Raw genomic sequence first — 13,959 nt, 5'->3', positions numbered from 1 at the left:
CCCTCCAAAATCACTTCCTGAAAGTTACCTGTTTTTATTTATGCAAAAATACACATAAAACGCTGCTATAAAAAGTAGTTTGTGGGATTTGTAAGTTAAAACATACTTATCTTGTTTAACACAATTATATCAATGCCTTTTGTTCATTACATTGTAAATATCTGATCAATTTTTTTTTTAATCAATTTATAATTGTTTCTGCAATGCAAAATCTAGATTTGAATTGGTCATCATAACAGGAGTTATTGTCAGGAAACCAGCTCTGTGTGTTAAGCTTTTTTAAACTAGTTCCTGATTCTCTTGCAGGAATAACAATGATACACCTTTGCCTGATTCCCCTTATTTTCTCTCCTCAGAGCCTTTACTCATTGGAGCAGGTGAGCTCCTGGTGTGAAGAGTCCCAGACAGCGTGGCTCCCTCGATGCGTCCTCATCGTAGAAAGCTTCAACACAGTGGATAAGGGATATCAAGAGGTCAGTTTAAATAACGGTCACTATATTTGACAACCAGGGCCTAAAATAAAGTGTACTCTTTTTTTATACATTCAAAATCTGTATCTCAAATCCAATCATCCACATTAATTAAATGTGTTTTTATGAAGAAATCCATTTTGGACGCACATGAGTGGCTTACGTGTAGCATGAAAACGACTGAAAGAGATTTCATGATAACAGGACAATCAGGCATCAATGCTAGAGTAACAATTTCCCTTCGGAATTATTTTCACTTACGCAAGCATTGCAACCAAAAACAACAACTTGATTGCACTGTCTCTGTGAATACAGCCTGCCTGGGTAATTATACTTAACAATTTTGGTCTAGACTAATCTTTCCCTTTTTGCAATGATACATTATAGCTTTAAACAAAACATTTATCTTTTTTTCAGTTAAGTGCTTTTGTGTTTCATCTATTATGTCATTATTTAATGCTAATGCTTCTATTCTATCATTACTGACATGCAAAGTTGAAAAGTTGATCCTTGATTAAGACCATCACAGAGTTTTATGTTGATCTACCATGAAATACAAGGCATTGACTGATATGGACTTATTTATATGGATATTTATCTGTGTTTTTAAAATAAAAGGCATTTGGGACACCTGAAATCTTATTAATGACTACATTCAAAGTGCCTTTAGCTTTTTGTAAAGAGCAAATTAATGTTGGTTGCATGGTTGTGAAAAGTATTGACTGAATTCTCCTTATTGCTTCCCTTGATAACACCAGCAAATCGTATCTGAAACATTCAGAGCTGTCTGAGGCGCAGCACGTAATGAGAACCCTCTTTGTTCTTTCTAACAGCGGGCCCAACATATGTTTTAGAGCCTAATCAATATCAGAAATGAGAAGAGAAAAAGTGAAGGTCTTGAAACTTTAAACCTTGCAACTTTTCAAAGTGTAATTAAAGTGTACAAATAGGATTTTACCCAAAGCAGTGTGCATGTTGTTTTTTTACGCCTTGAAGGACATTTCAAAGGTTTGGCCGAAGCTGAAACCACAGGGGGACAGCTGGTTAGTGTAGGAAAGTGTTAGCGAGAAGTTCATGTGTGCAGCTCTCCCTAAATGCTGTCAGCTATGCTATATGGGCGCTTTGTGAAGTAGGCGATAAGCAATCTGCTCTAATAAGGAGAGTGAATAAAGCAGAAAGTGTTGTGTTGTAGCTATGCTCCAGAGAGAGTTGTTTGGATCATGTTTTACTCTATGCACATAGATAGGCAACAGCCCATGTTTTTTGTTTGTTATTAGTTTGTTTGTTTTACGTCATATAAGTTTAAATGTTGAGTTAAGTTTCTATGATCTCTTTGTTTCTTAAAAAAATGATCAGATTTCAGATTGGCTGAAAGTGCATCAATATTCTTTAAAAAGGCAACGACACTCTTTCGGGTCTCTAAAAATGTATGATTTGAAAAACTGTACTTGTACTATAATGTGACCCCAAATAAATAAAGAATAAAAAAAAAAAGGCAACGACACTACTCTATAGCTTTTGGCGTTTTCCAGCTTTCGAAAAAAAATTATTTTAACATAGATAAATGGTTTAAATATGACCTTAGAATACTACATCATTTCATGTTAGATTGTAACATTTAAACACAACGTCAGATGGCTATCAAGGTGGCTGATCCTTTGAATCCGATCCAAGCCTTATATCTTCAAGTGATCCTGTGGATTCTTGTCGCTTCTAACCTTCAAGTTATAAAAAACCCGTCTGTAGTTTTGGTTTTCATAGCTTTCATATCTTTTCTAATTAGATATCCTGCTTACATCAACATAGAGATCTCACAGTGCCATAAATTTGTTCTTTCAACCGTTATTCTGCAGTTAAGTACACTTATTGTGAAATCCAAAGATGAGACAAACCACAGTTAAATATGCAAACAAATGAATTCAATATCTCTTCCAACTATTCCAACTATTTACAATAATTGATATAGTTTGAACAAATGAACATGATCCATATCTTTGTATTGATTATACATCTGATACTAAGCAATTAGTGGTGTTTGGAAAAAGGCTTGGAATTTATTTTAGTGTGGGAAAGAAATACTTTTTGATCATCTTATTCTAGATGAGATAAGCATTTTACAACATTCAGAGAAAGATCTTTCCACTTGATTTGAAGAGAAAAGTTTTCCGCTGAAAATAGTGAAACCTTCATCAGCAAATTACATTTAATGCTCTTTTTAAGATAATATGCATTGGACTTTATAGTATCTGAAAAGACTGTGAAAGTATGTTAAAGTTATATTTGTGTAGAGACGTACTTTACCTCTTTAGAACAGCTAACAGTCATCGGCGAGCATTTAGAGCGGCATGTTTGTTTTCATCTTTCTCAGTCGTCTCCTTCTCTTATCCAGACTGTGCAGCTCTCTCTGTAGCTCCTTTTGAATAAAAAACAAACAAACACTGCGAGAGACACCCAACCGACAAGATCCAGTATAATGGCCTGGAAATATTTGTTATGTATTTCAATTATTCTAATAACGTGCTGTCAACGAGCGGAGCACTTTTGAATTTTTACAAATTGTATTTTGCTATTAAATCTTAAACATAAAACATCCTGATAGCATTTTGGAAATTATATTGACATATACACCTCTTTTAGACATTTCCATTACATTTTACCAACAGAAAGTTAAAAAGTAAAATATTTAAATTTTTATTTACTATTTTCTAGCATGATTTTTAGTACATCTTACAAGATGGAAATAGAAACTTTTTAGATAAAGAAACCATTTTTAAATACAGTACATGTACTGTCTGTCTTCGTAATTAGTCAAATGCATTATTATTTTCTATTGTAAATTGGGGATAAAAAATACACTATGTAAAACTGAAATAAAAACACATTTTCGTTTACATGATTTCAATCTTCCCCTAGCCCTCACAAGAATATTTTGAAAATGTTTCTGCTTGTTGTTCTTAAACTGAAAATCAGTTGCGTGTTATACACCTGAGCCACCACAATGGTCTAAAATATCACATTCGTTTTATGTCCCTTTCATCTCAAAGTCAGTCGGCACTACTCTAAAGTTAAGAAGCAGGATGGATTTGTAGATATTTCTCTGTCTGTCTGATTTCCAATAATAGCCAGACAATGTTGAAATAACTGCTATCATAAAGTAACAATTGTACAAGGATGTAGCTGGTTTAGTGATATTTTTTTTACCAGAAATCACTTTAATCTTGGACTTAAACATTCTACGTTTGATATGGCTTTCAAATGAACCGTAGTATGAACCTCACTTTCCGCCTCCCAAAATGGCATCGGGTAGTGATGAGCCTTCTCATCGCTCTTTCAAGGCTACACTGTAAACACGCTACACTGTTTTTTATTCCTTAAGAATATCACAGAAAGAGAATCAAACCGTCTTCAGTCAACATTTAGATTCCTAATACTCTGTGCGAAATGGGGCCGCAGAGGAGGAGACTTCTTTCATTAGACACTTCACTAACGCTCTGAAGTTTGCTCCTTCCATCTGAGATGACTTTAAAAGAGAAACAATGCCTCTGCCTATTGGGGTCTTTGGAGATGTTCTCTCTCATCACATATTAATGAAAGAGGTGGCATGTATGGAGTTGGAGAGATTAAGAAGGAAACCTGGTTGCGAGCAGCTGCCTTTATGTGCACAGATATATGACAGACACACACATGTTGTGATTATTGTTTTTCAAGAAACTTTCCAGAATCTTCTACATTTAACAAGCATTGATACACATACGGTAGACATACAAGGATATATAACATCTGCCTGTAGAGGGCACACTTCACCTGAGATGCTCCAGGGCTACACCTTCTAATCTCTCTCTTTCCCCACATAAACAGAATTCATTTGAGCATAATCATCTTATATCAGCCACAGAGACAGTATGAATTAGAGGCGAGTTCATGCCAGTTATTTTTGATGAGTGTAACGTACACCACTTCCTAACATTGGCCTCTATTCCTCCTTTAATGAGACAGGCCCATCAAGACGGAGCGGGATCTTTTTGATATCCTCAGAGGGGCATGTCGCGCAGAAACATTAACGCTCATAATTCATAGCAAATCAAGAAACATTTTGTTGGAACAGAGGATCACACCAATTACCAGTTGTTTATTGTTTGCTATTGTTGTGTTTACTGCAGTCTAATCACATTTGGAGGTCGGCCACAGCACTACATCAGCTCCAAGTGGAAAGGCTCTTTTGAAGCCTTTCAATTCGTTGTGCCATATTAGCTGCACTGAGCAGCCCTAGACAACATGCTGCCTTTGCTTTCAAGATAAAAAAGAAACAAGCATTACATCACTCTCTAAATAACTTCACAAATTGAGGAAATTGCACGTAAATTGGTCACCAAAAAAAAAAGGACCAGCCCATTAAGAGAAATGTGTTTCATCTATTAATTTGCCTCGAGATAATAATCATTTACATAATGATTTGAACATGGGAACAAGAGTTTGTGTTCGATTCTGGGCAAATGTTATTGGCTGCTGATGTTTGGCCAGACAAAGCTCCCTCTCTTTCCTTCTTGCCCCTCCTATGGAATAGCAGATTTGTGGCATGAAAGCAAGAAAATCATGGAAATCAGCAAGGCCTTCATTATACCAAGGTCATTACAGCTGGCTTTTATCCTCCTCTGTACTTATAGGAGGTAAGGGAATCCTATTCTTCATCACCCAAGGCCTCACCTTTGAACACACACACACCAGGGCCAGAATCTGCACACACGCACACATTCGCACACAAACACGCATTGGTTTCTCTTTCATTTGGCCTCCTTGAATTTCATCATTCATTTTTACATCACATTAGTGTGGCGTGTTAGTGGTCGGCTTGCCTGCATATAGCGTGCGGCTGTTACTTCAGGAAAAGACTGAATAATGTACGGGAAAAGGCAGGGGAAGGCTAGAAGGGAGTCGATCACAGCACTGATGATCTCCTCATACCGTATATAAATGAATTAGAGCATGCACAAAGTGAAGTAAATAGATCATAACGGCTCTTGGAATTTTCTTTGCTGGACGACAAGGTACACTAGGATGTGGGTGGGCTGTTTTTGGATCACACTGTAGGGTTGTAACATGATTGACATCCAGATTTGCAATGTAAAACACACCATAATGATATGTTATGGAATCATTGATTTCTATAGTCATTTGTGTCTCACTATTTTGTACCACAGTGTCCCATTTCTGTACTTTAAAGTATTAGCAGCACATGTCATTTTTACTTTAAAGATAATTTCACATCTTTTCAGATAAAGGTTTGTATGATAATGATATTGTAATCAGCCCATTACTTTCAAAGTAACCCATTCTAACAATTTGGAGGAGGAAAAAAAAAGAAAAACTCTCTACGTTAATATTTTTAATGAGCGTCACAAGACAGTGTTGCTCCATCAAAAAAGGAATAACTGTGATCTGGAGGGGAAGGAAAGTGTTCTCTTAATGTGCGCCAGAGATGGGCTTTTCTGTCTGTCTCAGTGGCTGTGTCTGATATGAAACTCTGCATTGATCTGATACCACCAAGAACTGGTCTGCATATTAAACCGACACTGTGATACAGCTCCTTGGCGGGTGAATTGTGTGTGTGTGTGTGTGTGTGTGTGTGTGTGTGTGTGTGTGTGTGTGTGTGTGTGTGTGTGTGTGTCAGTGTGTAGGCATGTGGCTGCAGTCCAGGTTCAGGGTAAAACAAAAAAAAAAGCCTAAGTTATGTGCTGTCCATTGATAGTCATGATAGAAACTGTAATATCCCTCAGAAGTCCAGCTCAGCGCCTGCCAACACACATTGGCCTTCAGTTCTGATGCTAACATCATTTCATCTGCAGGAGGAGCTTTGTGGTTTCTGTCCCAAACCCTTGATCTGGTTCACCCTACAGGATGATCCTCACTGTCTCTCTTCCAAAATAAACAGGCTCATGTTTGTTCTCCAAGGCACAAAGGGTGTCCTCCTGTCTTTAAGTAATGAAGCCTTTTACTGTTTAAACTCGTCCACAATGTAGTCAAACAAATGAAACACTAAACTCTAGTGTGCCTGGGAACTGACAACAGGCCAGGAGATATCTTGTTTCATGCAAGTGCACATGTGAGAACATAAACACTGTGTTCCCCTTTTATAGAGGTTTTTCGCTGGAATCTTTTTACACAGTATGAAAACAATCCTCTGCTGTTTTTTTTTGTCTTGGCGTTTTATAAGCACCGAAAACGGACGCATACTTTTCAGATTAGGAATGGCAGAAGTGCTCGGGAGACAGTGCCGGAGAAAGGATGAACATTAAGCACCTGATCGGACAGGATCAATGAAAAGCAATTAGATGATAAGTCTGTGGGAGCAGTGCTGGACTACAGAGGCCGAGACCTTTACAGCAGCAGGGAGTATGAGGGGATAAACTGTACAAACGTGTCAGATCGTTTTTAGATCTCAAACAGGGTGGAATTAGATCTTCACGCACGAGGTGAAGGAATCCAAGAAGCTGTGATGATATGCATGGTGTACAGTATTTATGTGTTCGTGCTTCTGTCTCCTTGTGTGATTTCAGCGTGGCGTATGTGTTTTGCCTAACATCTATTGTCATAATGATGTGTGATTATTAAGGGAGCAGGGTTTTCACAGCAGGGAAAAAAGGGGCTGAGCCGACAACAGGTTGGGCCTCCCTTTGTGTCTTTGTTTGAACGCTCAGCAAATACATATTCATGCTCCCAATATGCACACAATAGCACACATTTGTTTACTATATTTGTTTATTTGGGTTGCATATATTAACAAAAACAACTTTTTTTTTTTGTGGTTGTAATGCAAACAAGGGCACATGGTTATACAAACAATGGATTCTCGCAAAGGAGGTGGACACCAGGAGCCGATGCCTTGTTATTTCAGTAGTATCCCTGGGAGAGGTTAAGCTCTCGCAGCAGGCTAGCTATTAGGCTAAACCACGGAGCGCTGTGTTCTGTGTGGGCTGAAAAAGACAAGTTCTGACCATTAGCGTAGCTTCTGTGACCGGTTGCAGACTACAAAAGCGTTTTTCTTCCAATTTGTGGGTGTAATGATGACACACAACAAATAACGTGGAGCTTAATCCAGGCTTTGTTTGTTTATTGTCATATTTTTCTCTTTATCCGGTCCAACTAAAATCCCTCATTTGTGGCCCTTAAAAGCAAATGAAGCTATAAACACAGTGTATATGCTACAAGGAAGTGCCTTCCCATTGCACTGGGTTCATGTATCGGCTCCTTTTCAACACTAGATGGCTGTCTGTGCTGCGTGAGCTCTGATTCTGAACCAGTGGCTCTCCAGGCTGCTGTTATTGGCCCTGGAAATGCAAGGCTGAGCAAAAGATTTTTGTTAATAATGCTTCGAGACACTTGGGTTATGAAAAGACACAGCTACACAGACATAGCACCCAACTTAATGTTTTGATGTTTGAATTTGCGAAGCCTTCATTTTTTTTATGAAGTCACGAACAATGGATTAAATATACTGTCATCACAAAAGTCAGGTACAGATGCACACTCACTGAGGTGAAAGTGCATGTGAGTAGATTTAAAAATAAACTCTATGTAATGTCAATTTGAATATATATTCCACAAATCTTGATTTTTATTTTTTGATCAGAAAAGACTTCAGTTAAAATGACAGTTTTCAAAACAAGTCAAGGGTGCTATTAGTGTCAAAAGAAACCACTGAACAGATTATTTATCATATCATTATTCTGACTACAGCTCCATTTCCATGCCTTTCTTTTATATTAGTGTATCGGCTGTGTGAGAGGCTATTTATAGTTTATTATGTGCAGTAAATGCAACCACATAGAGCACTTGGTTGCAGTATTGACTTTGAAGATTGACTTTCTTCTTCTTCTTCTTCTGAGGCCGTCCGTCTCCTTAGCCTGAAGCTCCCAAACCGCACAGCCGGCCAGTTGGCGGTGGCCTTTTATTATGATGTCAGCACTTCGCTTAAAGAGCATTCAATATCTCCAGGACGACCATTGGTGGAACATCAATAGAATAATACAGACACACACACGGGATAGCTATTGCTCATTGCCGGTCAGTTCATTTGCCAATTGATTTATTGGTAGCTGACAGTGTAATGGAATTAAGTAGCAGTGATTATCACAACTGAACAGGTTGTTTGTTTGTTTGTTCTGCATCCGTCATAGTTGGCATTATAGAGGTAGACAAATATACAAACAAATAGTACACACATCTATTCAAATCTACAAAAGGACTTACACAGAAACGTGAAATACGTCATTCTGTATTATTTTAAATGAGACGTTACAGGCTCCTGGATGTGTTATGTGATTTCTCATTTGACCCTCAACTGAAGGCAGAAGGTCCCGAGGCTAAGAACTAGGTAATACAAAGAAAGGAGGAAATAAGGAGCTGAAAAACAAATGAGTAGAGCAGTGGAGTGGAGGAGAAAGCTATTAGTGCTGGCTGATTTGCAGGCCTATTAAAAGATGGTGATGTAGAAAACAAGCAGAGCTTTGTGAGACAGTTGTACCAAAATCACCTACATCAATCAAGGTGTGATTACTTCAGGAGCCGGAGTTATTGGGTGCTAACATTGGAGCGCACACTATTTAACGTTACTAACACTCTTCATAATGAGAGGCAGCTTGTAAGAGAAGCATTGTATAACTCAAGTCTCTCTTTTACAATCCCAACAGCTGCAAAAACAAAAATATGATTAATTCATTCAACTGGTGTTGGCCTGTTTTATATTGATATTGTCACCATGATGATTAAATAATATAAAAAAGATTTAAAGGAGCTTGATGATTTGAGTGCTGAATGCTTTGTCTGGTGAGTTTGTGCACCTCTAGATCTCGATCTGCTGCTGCATCTCTACCTCTGTAATTCATGCAAAATGAAATGAAAACCTTCTTAGCAATATGCAGATTTCTTTATGCAAAGCAGCATTACCTATGGTGCGCGGACGGCAGCTAATGCCTTTGATCAGTCTCTCTGACATTCTCTAACTACTGAGAAGAAAAGAACTTAAAAATTGTAAAGGCTCTTAATTGAAGTGAACATAAAAGAAGATACATGGTGTTAATTGGTATACGCTAAGAATAATCTAGACCTTGGAGACCACTGTCCCTTACCGGCCCCCCTGCCAAAGTGTCAGGATTTACATCTTTAATTCAAGATTTCCCCACATTAATTACCTCGCAGGCAGTGAAATGCGGATCACTTCATTTTAAAGTATAATAAACATCCAAATAGTTTCTCCCCCCCTCCCTGGCCATGAATATCAATTTTTGTTAGTGTGCAGAAGCAGGGCTGTGCTGCTCTTAAGGAGATTGTGCAGAGAGTAGTGGGCTTTAAAAGCTGTCCATAAAGAGACATAGTAAAAGCATAATTGAGGTCAACATTGGACAAAAACTTTAATCATCCTTTTCATTAAATGTTTTGAGGAAAACACATTAGGATGGCGAATGAAAAATAAAGAATATATTCAGAGGTTACTGAAAAATGTTGTGTTTGCTTTTTTGTTTACAGCACATTGTGATGGGAAACGTAATTTAAGACAAAACTAAAGCAGGTTTAGATTGATATCTGTTTGGCATGGCTTAATTTTGGCATGACTTCTAATTTGTATGTGTGTGTCTGTGTGTGTCTCCGTGTGTGTGTCTGCTCTGCAGTGAAGCAATTTGAACACTGAGCCCCAGTTTGACCTTTGATTATGAGAGGAATACAGCGGTGCTCATATCCCAGGCCTCTCGGTTCCCTCTCAACATGATGAATGGGACACCCTCAGCTGCAGGACAAAACAACCACTCGAGGATACAGGGTGACACACACACACACACACACACACACACACACACACACACACACACACACACACACACACACACACACACACACACACACACACACACACACACACACAGAGATACATGTACATGCACACACGCAGAAATGCTGACAGACAAATGACACTCTGATGGAAAGTGAAGCACTTTTAAGTCCTTAAATGCCACTCGCAGCACACACTCACACACTGAGTATGTCATATTACAGCTCCTACACATATCTCCTTGTGTTAAAAGCACATTTAACACTGTGCTCCCCTTGAAAATAAGCAGCTAAGCTGAGGCTTTTATCTTGTGAGCAGGTTCATGTATGGATGTATTAGTATGAAATAGAAACATCCATTATGGCTTATTGAAACAGTTTCAAACGTACCCAATTGTGGGTAAAATTATGCAGTTTATTAAGCAACAATAAGCAATTTATGTAAACACAGTTCAAACGAGCGCAGCTACCGTGCACCTTAAAATCCTCCTTTTTTGAAGTGGTTTTATTTTGGGGTTTCATTGTAATTTATTGGCTCAAAGTGCACAATACAGTGTTAAAACTGATTTGATATAGAAACCTGCAGGGACATATTAATTAAAATAGCAATCTAATTAGCATTCCACTGTGACCTAAAAGTTGAATATTATTAGAGCTGCAACCGTCGGCTGTGATGAAAAGAGCTTACATGACAGTGAAATTGAAATTCAAAGAGCTGGAGATAATGTACACACAGATCAAAAGAACAAACGGTGGGGAGAAAAATAACACACCATGAAGTTTTACATTTCCTCACAAGGGGGAAAACCAGCATGTGCACACTCATGCACATGCGCGAACACACACTGAAACACATAAGAACACACACTCACTCTACTCAGTATTAGGTAGCTTGGATGTAATTATAAAAAAAGATCTGCCAGATAGAAATATTGCTTCTATGTCAATGAGTAACCATGAGGGTTGTAATGGAGCATAAACTATACTTCACTTGTCTGTTAGTCCTGAATGTTGGGCATATAAATCTTGCTGATGTAAATTGATTGTAAATGTTATCCTGAGTAGCAAACTCATGTGAATACAGAATGTGAATATTGTTTAAAATGTATGAATAACACCATGAAATCAGTCATTTAGTACTGTAAAAGCAGTTTATATATAGATAAAACGTCTGCTCACAATTACTTATCAAAACATTTCAGTTACTGGTTTGAACCTATACCTAGTACAGTGATTTGCTGCAGCTCTGACAACAATAAAATGTGTTGTCATTGTGGAACATGAACTACCTTTATGTTGATATGATCATTAAACTGATACATAGCTTTGGTAAAAATAGCATCAGCGTAATTATGGATCCTCTGTTAGAAGTGAAAGTCCTCCTTTCAAAAATGCATTTACTTAAAGGTGGGGTAGGTAAGTTTGAGAAACCGGCTCGAGATACACTTTTTGTTATATTCCTGCAATGCTCTTAACATCCTGATAGCAATGAATATCTGAAGTGCTTTGGCAAAAAATCCATAAAAAAAATTCATCTGTGGAAGCCGCAGTAGCCTACTGTAAAATGCACGACCAATCATTTTAGCCGGCCCGGCTAAAATAACTGGTTGGCCTAAGAAGTGCACACGCTTATCTCGTGCCCTCATTGGTCATGTGCGCGTTCGTGTGTGTTGGAGGAGGGGCTCTGTAAGGAAGTGGCAGATCTTTTCCGGCTGTGTATTTTCAAATTCTAGCGCACTCGAGCTGGTTTCTTCAAAATTACCTAACCCAGTGGTTCTCAAACTTTTTTCAATAATGGACCCCCTTTGAAAAAAAAAATTCAGCCAAGTACCCCCTGGTCAGCGCAAAAAAAAATTCTAGGGAAAAAAGCCTATATAATGAGGTACAGTAGGGCGCTGCACCATCGGTGTCTGATTTACAACAACCTTGTAACACTTAAATGTTACATTTCAAATGTTTACAATCCATCACTAAATTCATGGCAAACGAATTTCAACATCATGCAATAACACTAAGACGACATTAGTTGCATTGAACTGATCTTATTAATAAGTTGTACTTACAATGTAGTGAGAAACATGGGCTTGAGCTTCACTGAGGATCTTTGTCATTCTGACAGGGAGGCTACTGCAGTTATTACACTTAGCGTTTTGAAATATGTATAACTGTTCATATAAAACCTACACTGCTCAAACTTCGTTACTTTTTCCTAAAATTCGTATATTTATTTATTTTGTGGCGTGGGGAATGAAGAGAAAAAAATATATGAGCATTTTATGAGCATGGGATTTTGACCCCTCATATAAACATGCTGCGCTATTGCCAAGCAACGCTTTTTGTTTAGGTCCTTTGATAAGCAGGCAGTCATATAATTAACTAGAACTAGCTAGATCTCATAGATTTGGACATAAACGCGAGTGAAGTTTAACCGGACGCGAGAGAGGGATCAGATCATAACGGAGAACGCACACANACAATGCTGTTTGTTATCATAACTCTAGAGCAGTGGTAACCAACCTTTTCAAGCCCAAGATCACTTTTTATTCCAAAATGATTGGTAGATCTCGGTTGACATTTTGGAATAAAAAGTGATCTTGGGCTTGAAAAGGTTGGTTACCACTGCTCTAGAGTTATGATAACAAACAGCATTGTCCTTACAATACAACTTGTTGCTTCATTGTATTCAAACCCCCCCCCCCTCCCCCAGTTGATTTTTTGTTAGAAGTGGGTCCTTCAAGAAACAAGAAACTGCCACATCCATCACAGCACTTAATGTTACTTTTAGACACTAATATTACTGAAGTTATAGCAGGTTATCCTATGCATAAGAGGGATTATTAGTGACATAATTGGCACAACTTCTAGTAAAGTCATCTATCAGCTTGTGTTGGACTTGTTTTGTGTGATTCCTATGTGTTAACTACTACATTGATGATGACAAACGGCATTGTTGTTTAATAGTACGACTTGTTGCTTTATTGTATGCAATCCCTCCCCACCAGTGGTTTTTTGTTAGAAGTGGATCCTGCAAGAAACACAAAACTGCCCCATCCACGCTGACTTCAGGCATGAAGAAAGAAAGCAGACATCAGTGTGCAGCACGCAACACAAGGATGCTTTGTTGGCTAAACTTTGGCTGCAATGTGATCCAGCATGTCTTTGTTTTATGTTCATCTCTGCACACACAAATCGTAACCATCCTTCCTATAACCACTAATGGCGCTTTTCCACTGCAGTGCCTCGCACAGCTTAGAACGGTAGTTAGGCCTTGGTAGGCCAGGCTCTCTTTATGCTTCGTTTCCATTACAGTTTAGGAACTGGGGCAGTAACTATAGTAACGCAGTGTAGGCGGAGCCGTGACGTCATCTTCAATGCGAAACACAAAACCAGCATCAGCCGTTAGCTGTTAGCCCTCAGAGCTCACAGCTCCTCATATCTGTTCAGAAACTAGACAAAAGTTAAACAAGTACAAACCACAGACTGTCTGTGTCATGGAGAATACAGTCGCTGGTTTATTTATGTCTGTAGGCCGTTGTTGTGAGTGTGGACGGTCGGAGCATATACAACGTTAGCTTAGCCGGTCTCCATTCAGAAAAATAGGCATTTTAAAAGGTTTTTCGTCTGCCGTCTATCTGCAGACTTGTCAAAGCTATTAATTCATTGGTTT

Source organism: Notothenia coriiceps, unplaced genomic scaffold (assembly GCF_000735185.1).
Source record: "Notothenia coriiceps isolate Sejong01 unplaced genomic scaffold, NC01 NC01_scaffold00031885, whole genome shotgun sequence".
NCBI classification, from domain to species: domain Eukaryota; kingdom Metazoa; phylum Chordata; class Actinopteri; order Perciformes; family Nototheniidae; genus Notothenia; species Notothenia coriiceps.
Note: the sequence above shows the minus strand (reverse complement) of the source record.